We start from the raw sequence: 17,883 nt of genomic DNA, 5'->3' as shown, positions 1-17,883 counted from the left end.
AAAAACACGCCGAGTTGTTATCTGAGTGCACAGGACAGAATTAGCGCTAGTTCAGACAGATGAGTTTTCACAATCGCTTTCCCGCAGGTGTACGTTACCGCTGTGAGACGACTACGGACTGGTGTGGAGCAGCAGGCTGGGCTGGATCAAATAGTCCACCTGATGATCGCCTGGGATGGGGTGCAGGTGTGGAGTTAACAGCCACGCCCGTGGGCGTGGGCATCCCATCAGCACCTCGGACGCCGGGCCGCAGACCATGACATTGAGATGCTGCAGTAGCTGGAGTTTGTAAGGGTGCCATTTGTGAGTAGCTAATATCGAAGGGATGTTCGACTAATGCCACTCTCCAGTGACATGCGGAGAGTGCTACGCTCTGGGCTCTTGTTTCTTCATTAGTGACAATTTTTTTTGCGTCCACATTTTGGCAAATCCAACACTGAACCAGTTTCACGAAACTTAGCAAGCAGTTTGCTAACTGTAGCATGTAGCATGAAATCTGCTGCAATGACCCGGTTACTGCGTTCACCAGATATCAACACAATTTCGATCCGCTCCTCACGTGTTAACCTCTTCGACATGTCAATGGCTGTGAACTAAGAGAAACTTGTAAATAACTCATGAAAGAATAAAGTTACGTTGAAATCAAGCCCACCATTGTTTTTCTTGTGACATTACTAATAAGTTTGATGTGTCACATGGCCCTCTTCCTATTGAAAAAACAAAAGTTGGATCCAAAATGTCCGACTTCTGATTGGCCACCATGGTCACCACCCATCTTGAGGAGTTTGCCCCCTCACATATACTAATGTGCCACAAACAGGACTTTAATATCACCAACCATTCCCATGTTATTACGGTGTATCCATATAAATGGCCCACCCTGTATAATAAATGATCATTTGAAAAAAAAATCTTAGAAGGCCAAAAGGCCAGGTTAACCTTAGCATGTTAGCATTATCAATGTCAGGATGCTAACATATGTAACTGTAGTTTAACAGACCCTAAAGTCATACAAAATGTGTTAAGTGCCTCCTAAAACATGTAGAAATGATGGGAATTCTATCAAAACTCATAAGCCTTGTTACCAGTTATATCGTGTAGGAAATACCTGTGACACAATTATGTAATGTGTAATGGTATCAACAGACCAATCCAAATTTAGTCTTAATTCAAGTGTGTCACAGGTCGAATATACATATTTTAACCTGTTAATATAAGTGTTAAGATGCTATAGTTTTAGTCCAGTTTTTATTTGCTAAACATTTGCCATGTACCCAGCAAAAGAGTCTACTTAAAATATCAATCTGAGCAACACTTCCCATTTTAATCTCTGTTTTGTATTTCTCTCTGTCTTCCTCATACACATAAACAAACACACACATCACCACCACCCCGTGGTTCTCATTCTACAGCGCCGTCACCTGCCATCTGGCATGGCGGTTCAGGCCTCATCTGGCCTCCTCTCCTGTGACAAGACAAAACACTTCAGCTGCTGCTCTTCTTCTCTAGACAATATTAACTTTATTAGGCTTGAAATGAAATGAATTCTCCCTACGCTCCAGATGTGACGGGGAAAAAAAACAGTGCCGACATCCGTTTTTGGTGTCGAAGTTGAAGCTCAGCAAACCAAATATCACCTATCACCTGTGACACATGCTGTGCGATTAGACATGTGGCAGAATTGTTTTTATAAGCTCTGACTTCTCATTGAAAAAAAAGAAATCTGCCGCACCATCACCGACAGATGAATCAACACAGATTTACAACCGTGTTATCTTCCAACTGGCAAGAATTAGTTGCTATTTTATCTTGTAAACCAGAGACATGTTTGTACATGGCTGTGTTTGAGCAGGCATAAATTCGTTCTGAGATAGTTTTATGCTTGCCAGCTTTGAGCATCTTGGCAAATAATGTGACAGTGTGCGATACGGACAACATGTCTAATCTGTTAGCAGCACCACTTGTTGAAACAACAAACAATTCCATGTAGGAATATGCAGCTTCCTACATGGAAGAGGCAGAGGTACACAAACTTAACGTTTGGCTCTTGTATTTAAACGTTTGTTTTTTATGTTTGTAATTCTTTGCTGAGGTTTGAAAGTCATACTAGAGCAAAAAAAAAAAGGAATAAAACCTATTTGCTTTTATTTTTTGAATGTAAATCCGTTAATGATGTTTGTACCTGTCCTCAGGAACCCTCCTGCTCTGTATCATTATTGCTGTAACTTTGCCGAGCAGCAGAGCAAAACGAACAGTAACAAATGAAACTCATAGAATAAGTTTAAACAGCATATTATTAACAACTCACAACATGTGGGTACATTGGAAATGTCTTGCCGGTCCTTATATGTAAACCCTCTGCTTTCCAATGTCTATTTTTGAAAACGCAACTGTTGTAAGCACAATGTAACTTCATCTCTGTGAAGCTTATCAGCCCCCCCCTTCACACTCTCGCTAGCAATAAGAACAATATACTTTGATAAGATTTTAAGATGTTTTTCAGCCTCATTAAGTTATTATTATTATTTGTTTTTTAGATTAAGCTCTCTACAACAGGCTGACTTCTTCAAAATCACCTTACTCTCTAATACACACAGCTGACCAATCAAATTAAAATTTGGATTCTCTGTTATGTAACTCTGTTACGCCCACTACACATGATATAGACTGACTTTAATCCATGCCAATTTGTATGGTGCTGTTTATTATTAATGATATGGAAATAAGGTGCAAAAGTACACAGACTGTATGATTCTGTATGCAGCTATAGAGTATATTATGGCAAAGCAAACACTGAAGTATGTGTTAAATGGGTTTTATGCTTTCCATTACCATGACTGTACTAGAGTCTCTGTGATGTAAATTCCATCAGTAAATTCAAGCATCCATGTGTCCTGGACATTTTTTGTGAGTCTTCAGCTGATAAGTTAAATTGCAAGGCACCAACTATCCGTACACTCAGTCAATGCACTTTAAGCACACTTCAGAGATGTACAGTGGCTTGCAAAAGTATTCGGCCCCCTTGAACTTTTCCACATTACAGCCACAAACATGAATCAATTTTATTGGAATTCCACGTGAAAGGCCAATACAAAGTGGTGCACACGTGAGAAGTGGAATGAAAATCATACATGATTCCAAACATTTTTTACAAATAAATAACTGCAAAGTAGGGTGTGCGTAATTATTCAGCCCCCTGAGTCAATACTTTGTAGAACCACCTTTTGCTGCAATTCCAGCTGCCAGTCTTTTAGGGTCTGTCTCTACCAGCTTTGCACATCTAGAGACTGAAATTCTTGCCCATTCTTCTTTGCAAAACAGCTCCAGCTCAGTCAGATTAGATGGACAGCGTTTGTGAACAGCAGTTTTCAGATCTTGCCACAGATTCTCGATTGGATTTAGAGCTGACTGGGCCGTTCTAACACATGGATATATTTTGTTTTAAACCATTCCATTGTTGCCCTGGCTTTATGTTTAGGGTCGTTGTCCTGCTGGAAGTTGAACCTCTGCCCCAGTCTCAAGTGTTTTGCAGACTCCAAGAGGTTTTCTTCCAAGACTGCCCTGTATTTGGCTCCATCCATCTTCCCATCAACTCTGACCAGCTTCCCTGTCCCTGCTGAAGAGAAGCACCCCCAGAGCATGATGCTGCCACCACCATATTTGACAGTGGGGATGGTGTGTTCAGACTGATGTGCAGTGTTAGTTTTCTGCCACACAGCATTTTGCATTTTGGCCAAAAAGTTCCATTTTGGTCTCATCTGACCAGAGCACCTTCTTCCACATGTTTGCTGTGTGCCCCACATGGCTTGTGGCAAACTGCAAACGGGACTTTTTATGGTTTGCTGTTAACAATGGCTTTCTTCTTGCCACTCTTCCATAAAGGCCAACTTTGTTCAGTGCACGACTAATAGTTGTCCTATGGACAGATTCCCCCACCTGAGCTGTAGATCTCTGCAGCTCGTCCAGAGTCACCATGGGCCTCTTGGCTGCATTTCTGATCAGCGCTCTCCTTGTTCGGCCTGTGAGTTTAGGTGGACGGCCTTGTCTTAGTAGGTTCACAGTTGTGCCATACTCCTTCCATTTCTGAATGATGGCTTGAACAGTGCTCCGTGGGATGTTCAAGGCTTGGGAAATCTTTTTGTAGCCTAAGCCTGCTTTAAATTTCTCAATAACTTTATCCCTGACCTGTCTGGTGTGTTCTTTGGACTTCATGTTGTTGTTGCTCCCAATATTCTCTTAGACAACCTCTGAGGCCATCACAGAGCAGCTGTATTTGTACTGATATTAGATTACACACAGGTGCACTCTATTTAGTCATTAGCACTCATCAGGCAATGTCTATGGGCAACTGACTGCACTCAGACCAAGACCCTTTGCTCACACACCCCACTTTTCAGTTATTTACGTATATGTAAAAAATGTTCGGAATCATGTATGATTTTCGTTCCACTTCTCACGTGTACACCACTTTGTGTTGGCCTTTCACGTGGAATTCCAATAAAATTGATTCATGTTTGTGGCTGTAATGTGACAAAATGTGGAAAAGTTCAAGGGGGCTGAATACTTCTGCAAGCCGCTGTAGGCCCATTATGGCTGCCTGTGTCGCAGGTGTTACGAGACGATTTTGAAATCACATGTTGTATCAATGAACATACAGTATATAGTATGATTCAAAAGTTGGAGACATGCTGCAACAAGCAAATCAGTAAAATCAACACAATCTGGTAATATTTAAGTAGAACGGAGGTTTTCTACACTAAGGCGTCCATGTTTGAAAATTCTATCTGGCCTGAATTATTGTAGGAAATTCTGTTTCAAAGAATAATGAAAAAACAAAAACCAAACCCACTCCTCTTTGCATGCCACTCTGTGTACTCTTAAATGGGCAAACATGATCCAGAGGTTAAAGGCGCTTCGTCAAGATCTATACTTGACATCTCTATATTAACAGCAGATGGGAACCTAGCCTGTTTTGTTGCCTTTGAGCGGTGCACTTCTTATGAAATAGCTCACAGCTGACTTACTCTGAGTGGGTGCCGTGGAAAACTGTAGAAATTCTAAATCAATACACATAAACTGGGGGTTGTTGTTATTTTGCAATCATGCACCTCAAGCTCGCAGCACTCCACACCATGCTGACGTCTTGCAAGTCTCTGTGGTATTGAATGCATCTCATGAAGAGAAACAAATCAGGTGAATACGTGTATAATCTCAGACAGATACGGAGAGCAGCACTGTTAGTCTGGAGTTAGAGAGCTATTAAGGCTTGGACAGATACTCTAGAGTCCAGGCAGCTCTTGCATCTGGCGGGCTAGCTGGCGGGCGTACAGTTCGACACACTGCGTAGATAAATTCATAAATAATTCTCTCATTGTATAGCTGCTCACTACAGCTGGCAGGCAGAACAAGCTAGAGAATCCACCGACTTGAAAACTATGTCAGAACAGGCTCTGGGTTTACGAGCCAAGGCGAGAGCTTTCATCTATAAATCTTTAAATGAACTTGTGTCATATGATCACGTATTTTTCTCTTCTCACTTATCATCTCAGAGCGTTTTCTTTCAATAAGTCTGTGTCATCTGTGTCTCGATGTGGCTGTTATTCCACATTCTGCTTTATCGTCACACTGAACTGGGACACAACTGAAATATTCAGGGTGTCATGACCCTGTGCCTTCTCGGCTGACTCTGTATGGCTACAAGTGTTTTTGTTGTGCTGCATCTCCCTCTCTCCCCTTCCGCGCACTGCGCTCTACCGGGGCGGAGTCTTGACGGCTCCAGCCCCTGGCTCGGACACCTGCAAACAATCATCTCACTCACTTCTTAAGGCAGCTGCTGAGAGTGCTTCCTCGCTGGATTATTGTGTAACACTCATTTCTCGCCAGCCTGAGGACCGCCGTTCGGTGAGCTAAAGACCGGAGCCCGAGCTACCTGAGCTTCAGTGGATTGTGTATATAGCCGTTCCCTTCCCGTGCCTGTGTTCCCCGGAGACCCTCTTCCTGTGCCCCCTCACTTGTATATACCCGCACCTGGTGTCTACGTGTAATTAAATTGTGAACCTTAGTGACGGTCTGCCTCCGAGTCCCTCCTGAGCCTGACACAGGGTCAGTGGACAGCAGCTCATGGCTTTGGATTCAGGCCCTCGGTTTCCAACAAGTTGGATTTGGGCTCCAGTTTGGCACATGGCAGCAGATGAAAATGCATTAAAATCACAGTCCCGCCAAAAATAAATAAATAAATTGATACATAAATAAATGAAAGGCATCTAAAAATGGGATAATGACTTTTGATGAATATTGCAGAGACTGAGCACATTCATTCTTACTTTCACAACAAAACCATGATTCAAATTGAGCTGAAATGAATCACAAATCAAGGTTATAGCTGCGTCTTTAGCACCATTTATATTATTATGTAATGTTTTCTACACACATGAATAACATTTGTATGTCTCACAAAAGTGTGAATTGTGTGTGTGTGTGGAAAGGAAAAGGATTTGAAAAGGGTGTCTCGATATCAATGCAAACACCTTGTGACTGTGCCACCCAATTTAAATTCGCTGTCAGCGAAGCCGACAGCTGTGGAAACAATGGATGTCTCTCAATATACTTTTTCTCAAATTTTTCTAGTTCATTGTTTTTTCTTTTCTGCTTCAAGCTACACTCGACCACTGAATGAAACCAGGGCTGATGGAAAGTGAGAAAGTTCAGTCACAGAAACTACAAACTTACAACATAAAGTACTGAAAGCACTTGAAAGGCTGAAAAGTAAATGAAATATATGAAATATATGCAACCAGAAAAATCATTGTAGACTTGTGGGAAAAGATGGTTTGTAGAACTGGAACTTGCATGGCTACAGATATGTAGACGTTACATCCCAGTCCTCAAATTACAGTGTTTTTTGTCTCTTTGGTACAAAGTATAAACAAAACCAGGCCGTTCTTCTGTGCTTTGTTGCACAGATATTCTTTCTCCAAAAATATGTAATTTGCTCAAATGTACCTATTACCTACAACTACATATATACACTCACAGAGCATCTGTGCACCTGTTAATGTGTTCAGTTATTCAATCAACCAATCAAAGTGAAATCTAGAGCTTTCACTTAATGCTCAGATCAAATATCAGTGATTCTGACAGCAGCATTTACGGTGCTGCACAGAGTTTTTCTGAATCTTTGGAAAACCTTCTGCTAAGTTGCAGCTACCTTCACACTAAGGCTACATAAGGCTTTGCACAAACGTCATCTGTAACATATCCAAAGTTGGCTGAGTTTTCCTGCTCTGGGCCAAAATAAATAGAGCTCTGATGCAGTAGTGCAGTAGGTTTTCCATTATCATGAAGGTGCACACTGGAAAAGAATGTAGCCTGGTCTGATGAGTCTTTGTTTCTGCTGAGCGTGCAGATGGTCAGACTTTGGGCTAAACAGAATGAATCCATAAAACCTTCTTTGTCCAGGCCAGTCTCCCTGTGGTGGTGTGGAGAAATGTCATTTTGGTGCTCTCTGGGTCTCTATAATCAGACCGCCATAGTTTGACTGCTACTGTCGGTACTGACTGTGCACCAAAGTCTACCCAGAACAACATTTTAAAAGTGATTGTAATGATGTCCCTTTAGATTCTAACCCTAAGCATACATTTTGGTGAAAAGTCAAAGAGACAAACAATGAGGGAACACTTAATCAGAGTATAGCATCGAGTCAGTTAAACTTGATATTGATCTGCTCAGTTAAGTAGCAGAGGGGGTTGTTAATCAGTTTCAGCTGCTTTAGTGTTAATGAAATTAACAACTGCTGCACTGGAGGGACAACAATGAGACAAACCCCCAAAACAGTATTTCTTGATGCATGCTCAAGCATCCAGTTAAGTAAATCCCAAAAGGTTGATTCTGTTCATCTGGATGTAACGTTTTCAGTGGGAGAAACGTTTCGTCACACATCCAAGTGACTTCATCAGTCTCAGCTGACTGCAGGTTTCCCCAATCTTATAAACAGTGTAATTGCATAATGAATGAAACCAGGAACAATGGGCTGGGAGGGAAACATTTCAGTCGTTTTCAGTCGGAGAAACATTTCTCCGACTGAAAACGCTACATCCAGATGAACAGAATCAAACTTTTGGGGCCCCAAAACAGGAACGCTGTTACAGCTGGAGGCAGGGCTGGACTGGGACAAAAAATCGGCCCGGGCATTTTGACTAGAGACCGGCCCACCAAAAATGTGACGTCATTCAGGGGTAAAACCGCAAAGGATTCTGGGAACTTGTGGCAAGAGGTACTAGCGCATGCAGGCTTTCAATTGAGCTCAGTTACACAGCGATAAAAAGAAACACAAAAAATGGCAAGAAGCTGTTGTATTATTAACTGCAATAGCCGGTGTTGTGCCAAAAAGTCTGCCAAAAACTGATTGCTGGTATTTAAATTGCTATGAGTAACTTGTTGGGCTATAATATGTGAAACATATGTCAAATGCATCCCTCATGGATGACATGAAGTCATCTCTCCATCTCTCTCTGCTGCTCTCCTGTCTCCTGTCACAGACTTCTCCACTTTAGATGATAAATCAGCCTGGTGCAACATGTAAGGATTGGCACAATTTGTTAAGATTTTGAGGAGTTTGAGAAACTAACCTAAAGCATAAAATAAAATTTACTATCAGTAACTTCATAGCACCCGCCCAGCAGTATATAAACTCCATCATGCTAGCTAGTACGCAGTACCAGTTATTCTAAGCGCCTGTAAAAAGTCAGCACAACGAAAACAAACTACAACTAAACTTGGTTTATATCTGACACAGACAGCAGGTCATAACTTCTTGCCTGAAGTTCAGTTCCTCTGCCACTATGACCGGCGGCCGCCTCGGTCTCTCCTCCTCTTGCCTCCCCTTTCCCTTATCCACCTGCTGGCCTCCACCACTTGCTGATGTTGCTAAATCTGTGGAAGCTATGCCACAGCTACCGCCAAACAATTCAGTTATTTTTTACACATTTGGCAGCGTCTGCCTGAAGGGCTCGTTTCTTTTTGGCCCTTCTTTCCTTTTTTTGTTCTCCATTTTCTTTAGTTCGTCTATAAGATTGCTAAACAAGGGGGAGGGTGCATCCGACCTCCTCGGCTGTAATCGGTCCAGCCCAGAGTCGATCATGACCAACTGGCCAATCCAACACCTTTCATTATTTATACCCTTCCAAAAAAAAAAAAAATCGATCGGCCCATAAAAACAAAAAATCGCCAGCGGCCCACCGGGCAAATGCCCGGTATGCCCGATGGCCAGTCCAGCTATGGCTGGAGGTCTCACACATTTTTCCCTCCTTATCGTTCATGACAGTTTTTACTACACTACACGAGCTCAGTGATGCCCTCGTCCAGATCTATCCCAAGGACACCATCTATCGCCTCATTAGCAGCATGCCCCAATATTGCCAGGCACGCATAGAAGCATGTGGGGGCTAAGTGCTATTTTGAGTTGCAATGACATTTTGGCAAAATGGACTAGCTGGTTGCATCATTTGTGGCTCACACATTACCGGGTCTATATCAGTATAGATTTCCAGCATGATTTTTTTCCCCATTGAGATCTGACCTTTTTTCATAGTGTTCTGTTGATATTTTTGAGCAGTGTATTTTTTATATTTGCTAATTAGAATGATTATTTTCTTTGTTGCCTGATTTCCAAGACCTAATAGAGAAAATAATTTAATAAAGATAAAATAACAAATTCTGATTGCCTAGCATTATTGTTAGAGTTAAAGGTCACCGAGGAGGAATTAGACCTACCAGTGCATACCAATAATACGTCATTGAAACAGAACATTGTAGCGGGACAGCTGTTTCCAGGCTTACTGCGTCATTCTTGACAGTTCAATTTTACCTTGCTCCAAATACAAATTAAATGAATTTGGTTGTTTTGATAGTTACTGGCATTTCATCTCAGGGTGTAATATAATGTCATTTTTGCATCTCCCTGTTTTACAAACGTGTCCCTTTATACACCTGCTATGTCTATATCATCAGCTCAGATTTAACAGTCCTATTTTATAGACTGACAAAATCCACACCGGGTACCTGAACAGGTGGCACTTATTTAAAGATTTGTGAGCCAGGGGACTTTAGTTAAGGATCAGTTGGGATGTTTGTGTTTTGAAAAAGCTTCCTCTTATCAAAAGCCTGGGAATGACAGACCATCTCACCGTTGTCATAATCCAGTGCGTATAAATAAGACAGCACCTTTGACAAAGCTGTGTTAACATGATGTATGAATGAGAACAGGGTGAGATCGGTAAATTAAACCAGCCGATTCTTTCACAATGTCTTTTGTCTGGTCACAAAGAAATGTTAAGCTAAACTGATACAGAGTTACCAAAGGTAGCTTTGAGTTGTATGCTGTGAATTTAATTATGAGTCACAATCAACAGCCCCGCTCTTAGATGCATGTTGCTCAGATCTCGGATGTCAGAGCTTCCTGCCAGCACATGAAAGGACTGCATGTCAGAAACAAGCGCAGAGCAGGCTTCCGCTGTGTGCCGCTTCACCCTGGTAATGATGACAGTCAGTTTCTGAGACCGGGTACAAATGATAACCCATCCAATATGTGGCATATCAGGAATATCAAATGTATTAAAATGTGTGTGTGTCACTGCAGGCTACATGGTGGTTATAGGATGAGCATATTAGAGTTGAATTTACCCTGCACAAATTGACACAAAAATGGGTCTCTCATTTTTCTTTCAACTTAGACTTCCCAACTTCATGCGGACCCCAGCCAATTTTCTCTCTCCTCATTTTCAACTCTTTTAAAAATTATAATGAAACAGCAGTCAGGCTTGGCCCCCTTTGTGATCACAAAGTTACCCCTCATTTTTCTGCTCGTTTTCCCAGTCTGTTCCTCCGTTCTCTTTTTCTTCTTCTAAAGACATCCACTTTTTTCCTGTTATATCCTCTTTTGGAACGGTTCATTTGTCGGATAAGAAATACTGCAAACAGGTCATTCTCAAGGCTTCGCATTTAATTTAAGATTAAAAGGAGGAAGGAGACAAAGGAACGGGATAAAAGAATCATTGCCATCTTTAACCTTGAACACGTTGTAGAAAAGAAAAGGGACAGATCAAGTGGATGGATTTGTTCACACGTATATTGCAAAAAATTTTGTTTCCAATACGCTACAGTTGTTAAAAAGTTTTTTTTCGTTGTAATTGCCTCTTATTTTTAGAAATGGCTTGCCCATCGGAAAGTAAGTCACTGTGTGAGCGTTTCTTTAACAGCAGTTTAAAGCTATGAATGACATCTGCTTGGCACTTGTATTATTTATGGCAGGCTACAATTACCCTCTTTTGCAATTTTTCCTTCTGTTTCTCGCTCCATCTATTTACGCTCTCAGCGGGATTCCTGGGAAGAAGTGTGGAGTCATTATCTTAACTGCAGAGGAGCTCAGTAACTGCAGGGTCAGTATACACACGTGCACAAACACATGCACACATACAACCCACATGTCACTGAACAATATTGCACTGTTAATTTTTGTGTTGTAGGAGTTTGCAGTCACATTAGTCTATTTAAGTTTTTTTATACAGGGAGTGCAGAATTATTAGGCAAGTTGTATTTTTGAGGAATAATTTTATTATTGGACAACAACCATGTTCTCAATGAACCCAAAAAACTCATTAATATCAAAGCTGAATGTTTTTGGAAGTAGATTTTAGTTTGTTTTTAGTTTTAGCTATTTTAGGGGGATATCTGTGTGTGCAGGTGACTATTACTGTGCATAATTATTAGGCAACTTAACAAAAAACAAATATATACCCATTTCAATTATTTATTTTTACCAGTGAAACCAATATAACATCTCCACATTCACAAATATACATTTCTGACATTCAAAAACAAAACAAAAACAAATCAGCAACCAATATAGCCACCTTTCTTTGCAAGGACACTCAAAAGCCTGCCATCCATGGATTCTGTCAGTGTTTTGATCTGTTCACCATCAACATTGCGTGCAGCAGCAACCACAGCCTCCCAGACACTGTTCAGAGAGGTGTACTGTTTTCCCTCCTTGTAAATCTCACATTTGATGATGGACCACAGGTTCTCAATGGGGTTCAGATCAGGTGAACAAGGAGGCCATGTCATTAGTTTTTCTTCTTTTATACCCTTTCTTGCCAGCCACGCTGTGGAGTACTTGGACGCGTGTGATGGAGCATTGTCCTGCATGAAAATCATGTTTTTCTTGAAGGATGCAGACTTCTTCCTGTACCACTGCTTGAAGAAGGTGTCTTCCAGAAACTGGCAGTAGGACTGGGAGTTGAGCTTAACTCCATCCTCAACCCGAAAAGGCCCCACAAGCTCATCTTTGATGATACCAGCCCAAACCAGTACTCCACCTCCACCTTGCTGGCGTCTGAGTCGGACTGGAGCTCGCTGCCAATCCAGCCACGGGCCCATCCATCTGGCCCATCAAGACTCACTCTCATTTCATCAGTCCATAAAATCTTAGAAAAATCAGTCTTGAGATATTTCTTGGCCCAGTCTTGACGTTTCAGCTTGTGTGTCTTGTTCAGTGGTGGTTGTCTTTCAGCCTTTCTTACCTTGGCCATGTCTCTGAGTATTGCACACCTTGTGCTTTTGGGCACTCCAGTGATGTTGCAGCTCTGAAATATGGCCAAACTGGTGGCAAGTGGCATCTTGGCAGCTGCACACTTGACTTTTCTCAGTTCATGGGCAGTTATTTTGCGCCTTGGTTTTTCCACACGCTTCTTGTGACCCTATTGACTATTTTGAATGAAACGCTTGATTGTTCGATGATCACGCTTCAGAAGCTTTGCAATTTTGAGACTGCTGCATCCCTCTGCAAGATATCTCACTATTTTTGACTTTCCTGAGCCTGTCAAGTCCTTCTTTTGACCCATTTTGCCAAAGGAAAGGATGTTGCCTAATAATTATGCACACCTGATATAGGGTGTTGATGTCATTAGACCACACCCCTTCTCATTACAGAGATGCACATCACCTAATATGCTTAATTGGTAGTAGGCTTTCGAGCCTATATAGCTTGGAGTAAGACAACATGCATGAAGAGGATGATGTGGACAAAATACTCATTTGCCTAATAATTCTGCACTCCCTGTATAGCACCAACTCACAATAACAATCACCTCAACATGTTTTATATCATAAGGTAAACAATAATAGACAGAAATCCTGCCTCGCCTGTGTCTTGTCAAGCCTCCATCACTGTGTCTGGAGTTTTGCCACTTCCTGTTTTATTTTTTAGTCTTTGTCTTGTGTGTATTATGCTTTAGTTTTGCTTACCTTGTGTCATCTTCCTTGAGTGTAGCCATCTATCTTTTTCCCCACCTTCATAGCTTCATAGCTTCTCGTTGTCCTGTGCATGTATTTATTGTTTTGTCTTCATTTGTTCTCATGTTGTGGACTCCATGGCTGTGTCCCAATTCAGGGTCTGCACGCTTGAAGTACGCATTTCAAGTGCGGTTACGTCACCGCCACGCGACGACGGCTGTCCCAATTCGAAGTGTACTTCAAATGCATACTCCAAATGCGCCGTCGATTTCCCCAAATATCAAGCGTAGTCCGGTGCACGCTTCGTGGTCCCATATATCCCACAATTCATAGCGCGGCGGTGGGTGTGGATAATTTTGCCGCAAAATACTGCAGAAGGGAGCGGCCGAAGAGGGTTTTTTTTTCTCCAAACTTTATTGAACTTATAAAACGAACAGTCAGTCATTCCAGTTCAGTTTGTACAGTAGACATACAAGGCAAATAAGAGTAATAATATACAGTACAATGAAATAAGAAGGATAAATAAATAAAGGATAAAAAGAAGAAAAAAGGGCGGGGGGAATGTGACAGACTTCATAACAACTTTGTACTTGAAAGTTGTGATAGCTCAATCGTTAAACATTTCTGAATGAATTTCAATCAATGATAAACCTTTTTTATTGGAAGTTAATTTAAGAGAGTTTAAGTAATGTTCAATTTCAATCAAAAACAAATTAAATGATGGGGTTGAGTTTTGAAATTTACATTTATGTATATGGAATTTCCCTAATAAGATGGAGCGGCCGAAGAGTACGAAAAGTACTGAATATGACGTCACTTATTTATGTTCAAATGTTTAATAATTAAAGTCAGTTATATATCCACAAACACAACAAGCTGAAAGTCAGTGATATATGTATATGTGTGTATACATATATGGATATATGTGTGTATATATATACATGTGTGTATACATATATGTGTGTATACATACAGTGGGGCAAAAAAGTATTTAGTCAGCCACCGATTGTGCAAGTTCCCCCACTCAAAATGATGACAGAGGTCAGTAATTTGCACCAGAGGTACACTTCAACTGTGAGAGACAGAATGTGAAAAACAAATCCATGAATTCACATGGTAGGATTTGTAAAGAATTTATTCGTAAATTAGGGTGGAAAATAAGTATTTGGTCACCTCAAACAAGCAAAATCTCTGGCTCTCACAGACCTGTAACGTCTTCTGTAAGAAGCTTTTCTGTCCCCCACTTGTTACCTGTATGAATGGCACCTGTTTGAACTCATCATCTGTATAAAAGACACCTGTCCACAGCCTCAAACAGTCAGACTCCAAACTCCGCCATGGCCAAGACCAAAGAGCTTTCGAAGGACAACAGGAAAAGTATTGTAGACCTGCACCAGACTGGGAAGAGTGAATCTACAATAGGCAAGCAGCTTGGTGTGAAAAAATCAACTGTGGGAGCAATCATCAGAAAATGGAAGACATACAAGACCACTGATAATCTCCCTCGATCTGGGGCTCCACACAAGATCTCATCCCGTGGGGTCAAAATCAAATCAAATCAAATCAAATCACTTTTATTGTCACATCACATGTGCAGGTACATTGGTACAGCACATGTGAGTGAAATTCTTGTGTGCGAGCTTCACAAGCAACAGAGTTGTGCAAAATACAATAATGTAAACAAGCAAAATACAAGAATGGCTACATCTGAAACTAATAAATATATGTACAATATATAATAGTATATGCATTCCTGAATGTGTATACTAAATATTTTTCTACGTGTGTGTGTGTGTGTACACATATTTTACAAATTAAATAGAGTAAACAATAAATAAAATATATAAAGTAAAATATACAGAGTTGAATATGTGCAAAACAGTGGCATTACTGTACAGTATGGAGTGCATAATGTTGAAGTTCCAGTAGTGAAGCTGAGGTGTCTATGAAGTGTTCAGCAGTCTGATGGCCTGATGGAAAAAGCTGTCTCTCAGTCTGCTGGTACGGGACCGGATGCTGCAGAACCTCCTTCCTGATGGAAGCAGTCTGAACAGTTTATGGCTGGGGTGACTGGAGTCCTTGATGATCCTCCCCGCTTTCCTCAGGCACCGCTTCCTGTAGATGTCTTGGAGGGAGGGAAGCTCACCTCCAATTATCCGTTCAGAGCACCGCACTACTCGCTGGAGAGCTTTGCAGTTGTAGGCGGTGCTGTTGCCATACCAGGTGGTGATGCATCCAGTGAGGATGCTCTCAATGGCACAGTGATAGAAGGTCCTGAGGATGCGGGGGCTCATGCCGAATCTTTTCAGTCTCCTGAGAAAGAAGAGGCGCTGCTGCGCCTTCTTCACTGTTTTGTTTGTGTGTACTGACCACGTAAGATCCTCAGCCAGATGTACACCAAGGAACCGGAAGCTGCTCACTCTCTCCACAGCAGCGCCGTTGATGGTGATGGGGGTGTGTACTTCTCTGCACCTCCGGAAGTCCACTATCAACTCCTTTGTCTTTGCGACGTTGAGGGTGAGATGGTTGTCTTGACACCAGTGGGTCAGGGCGCTGACCTCCTCCCTGTAGGCCGTCTCATCACTGTTGGTGATAAGACCCACCACTGTAGTGTCATTCGCAAACTTCACAATGATGTTGGAGTTGTTAGTGGCTGTGCAGTCGTAGGTGTAGAGTGAGTACAGGAGAGGGCTCAGTACACACCCCTGTGGAGCACCAGTGTTCAGTGTGACGGGGGATGAGGTGATGCTTCCCAGTCTGACCACTTGGCGTCTGTCAGACAGGAAGCTAAGGATCCAGTTGCAGAGGGAGCTGCTCAGTCCTAGATCCTGCAGTTTCCTGTCCAGCTTCGAGGGAACGATGGTATTGAATGCTGAGCTGTAATCTACAAACAGCATTCTCACATACGTGTCTCTCTTCTCCAGGTGTGACAGGGCAGTATGTAGTGTCAGGGCTATGGCATCATCAGTGGACCTGTTGTGGCGGTATGCAAACTGTAGAGGGTCCAGTGAGTCGGCTAGTGCAGAGCAGATGAAGTCCCTGACCAGCTTCTCGAAGCATTTGCTTACGATGGGGGTCAGGGCTACAGGTCGCCAGTCGTTCAATGAGGAGATGGTGGAGGATTTGGGTACAGGGACGATGGTGGCCATTTTGAAGCAGGCTGGGACTACAGACAGAGAGAGGGAAAGGTTGAAGATGTGCGTGAACATTCCAGCCAGCTGAGCGGCGCATGACTTGAGGACGCGGCCGGGAATCCCGTCCGGACCAGTAGCTTTGCGTGCGTTCACCTTCCTGAAGCACCTCCGCACATCCTCCTCAGACACAGTGTGCGCACTGACGTCATCCGCGGTGCGCACACTGTCCGGTCTCATGGTGTTCGCTGTGTCGAATCTAGCGTAGAATACGTTTAGATCCTCACACAAAGAGGCCGTGGTCTGCGGTGTGCTGGTTTTCCCTCTAAAGTCTGTGATCGTGTTTAGTCCCTGCCACATACTCCGAGGGTTGTCAAACTGTTCATGAGAACGGTGAGCAAAGATCCCAGAACCACAGGGGGGGACCTGGTGAATGACCTGCAGGGAGCTGTGACCGAAGTAACAAAGGTCACCATCAGTAACACACTACAACGGCAGGGAATCAAATCCCGCAGTGCCAGACGTGTTCCGCTGCTGAAGCCAGTGCATGTCCAGGCCCGTCTGAAGTTTGCCAGAGAGCACATGGATGATACAGCAGAGGATTGGGAGAATGTCATGTGGTCAGATGAAACCAAAGTAGAACTTTTTGGTATAAACTCAACTCGTCGTGTTTGGAGGAAGAAGAATACTGAGTTGCATCCGAAGAACACCATAGTATTTAGTCAGCCACCGATTGTGCAAGTTCCCCCACCTAAAATGATGACAGAGGTCAGTAATTTGCACCAGAGGTACACTTCAACTGTGAGAGACAGAATGTGAAAAAAAAATCCATGAATCCACATGGTAGGATTTGTAAAGAATTTATTCGTAAATCAGGGTGGAAAATAAGTATTTGGTCAATAACAAAAATACAACTCAATACTTTGTAACATAACCTTTGTTGGCAATAACAGAGGTCAAACGTTTACTATAGGTCTTTACCAGGTTTGCACACACAGTAGCTGGTATTTTGGCCCATTCCTCCATGCAGATCTTCTCGAGAGCAGTGATGTTTTGGGGCTGTCGCCGAGCAACACGGACTTTCAACTCCCGCCACAGATTTTCTATGGGGTTGAGGTCTGGAGACTGGCTAGGCCACTCCAGGACTTTCAAATGCTTCTTACAGAGCCACCCCTTTGTTGCCCGGGCGGTGTGTTTTGGATCATTGTCATGTTGGAAGACCCAGCCTCGTTTTATCTTCAAAGTTCTCACTGATGGAAGGAGATTTTGGCTCAAAATCTCACGATACATGGCCCCATTCATTCTGTCCTTAACACGGATCAGTCGTCCTGTCCCCTTGGCAGAAAAACAGCCCCATAGCATGATGTTTCCACCCCCATGCTTCACAGTAGGTATGGTGTTCTTGGGATGCAACTCAGTATTCTTCTTCCTCCAAACACGACGAGTTGAGTTTATACCAAAA

At 42.5% G+C, this 17,883-nt stretch overlaps 1 protein-coding gene across 1 annotated transcript in view; it reads left to right on the top strand.

Moving 5' to 3' along the window:
* Positions 1–17,883, top strand: part of LOC113018386 (copine-9-like) — a 60,321-nt gene that overhangs the window by 27,374 nt on the left and 15,064 nt on the right. Inside the window, exon 5 of the mRNA XM_026161452.1 lies at positions 11,372–11,435. The gene's annotated coding sequence lies outside the window, so the exon portion shown is untranslated. The remainder of the gene's footprint in view (positions 1–11,371; positions 11,436–17,883) is intronic.

Source organism: Astatotilapia calliptera, unplaced genomic scaffold, assembly GCF_900246225.1.
Source record: "Astatotilapia calliptera unplaced genomic scaffold, fAstCal1.2 U_scaffold_74, whole genome shotgun sequence".
Lineage (NCBI taxonomy): Eukaryota > Metazoa > Chordata > Actinopteri > Cichliformes > Cichlidae > Astatotilapia > Astatotilapia calliptera.
This window is presented reverse-complemented; position numbering and strand designations above follow the sequence as displayed.